Source organism: Branchiostoma floridae, chromosome 4, assembly GCF_000003815.2.
Source record: "Branchiostoma floridae strain S238N-H82 chromosome 4, Bfl_VNyyK, whole genome shotgun sequence".
Lineage (NCBI taxonomy): Eukaryota > Metazoa > Chordata > Leptocardii > Amphioxiformes > Branchiostomatidae > Branchiostoma > Branchiostoma floridae.
In genome coordinates, this window is record NC_049982.1 from 32,852,511 (window position 1) to 32,853,993 (window position 1,483).

Consider the following 1,483-nt stretch of genomic DNA (forward strand, 5'->3'; position numbering starts at 1 on the left):
GTTACGTAGCGATAGGCTAAGGTGAACCTATGATCGAGAATATCTCAGCAACAATGCACAATAGAATTATGCGGTTTGTGGCTTACTATTCCCTACCTAGAGACCCTTTTTAACGATACCAAGTTTGACCCACCAGAATAATTTTGAAGACTTCGGAATCGAACGCGTACATACGCCCGTATGTGTTACGTAGCGGTTACGGCTAAGGTGAACCTATGATCGAGAATATCTCGGCAACAATGCACAATAGAATTATGCGGTTTGTGACTGAGTATTCCCTATCTAGGGACCTTTCTAACGTTACCAAGTTTGACCCACCGGAATAACTTTGAAGACTTCGGAATCTCAAGCGTACATACGCCCGTATGTGTTACGTAGCGGTTACGGCTAAGGTGAACCTATGATCGAGAATATCTCGGCAACAATGCACAATAGAATTATGCGGTTTGTGGCTTACTATTCCCTACCTAGAGACCTTCTTAACGATACCAAGTTTGACCCACCGGAATAATTTTGAAGACTTCGGAATCTCAAGCGTACATACGCCCGTATGTGTTACGTAGCGGTTACGGCTAAGGTGAACCTATGATCGAGAATATCTCGGCAACAATGCACAATAGAATTATGCGGTTTGTGGCTTACTATTCCCTACCTAGAGACCTTTCTAACGATACCAAGTTTGACCCACCGGAATAATTTTGAAGACTTCGGAATCTCAAGCGTAAATACGCCCGTATATGTTACGTAGCCGATACGGCTAAGGTGAACCTATGATCGAGAATATCTCGGCAACAATGCACAATAGAATTATGCGGTTTGTGGCTTACTATTCCCTACCTAGAGACCTTTTTAACGATACCAAGTTTGACCCACCGGAATAATTTTGAAGACTTCGGAATCTCAAGCGTACATACGCCCGTATGTGTTACGTAGCGGTTACGGCTAAGGTGAACCTATGATCGAGAATATCTCGGCAACAATGCACAATAGAATTATGCGGTTTGTGGCTTACTATTCCCTACCTAGATGCCTTTCTAACGATACCAAGTTTGACCCACCGGAATAACTTTGAAGACTTCGGAATCGCAAGCGTATATACGCCCGTATGTGTTACGTAGCGGTTACGGCTAAGGTGAACCTATGATCGAGAATATCTCGGCAACAATGCACAATAGAACTATGCGGTTTGTGGCTTACTATTCCCTACCTAGAGACCTTTTTAACGATACCAAGTTTGACCGGACGGAATCACTTTGAAGACTTCGGAATGTCAAGCGTATATACGCCCGTATGTGTTACGTAGCGGTTACGGCTAAGGTGAACCTATGATCGAGAATATCTCGGCAACAATGCACAATAGAATTATGCGGTTTGTGGCTTACTATTCCCTACCTAGAGACCTTTCTAACGATACCAAGTTTGACCCACCGGAATAATTTTGAAGACTTCGGAATCTCAAGCGTAAATACGCCCGTATATGTTA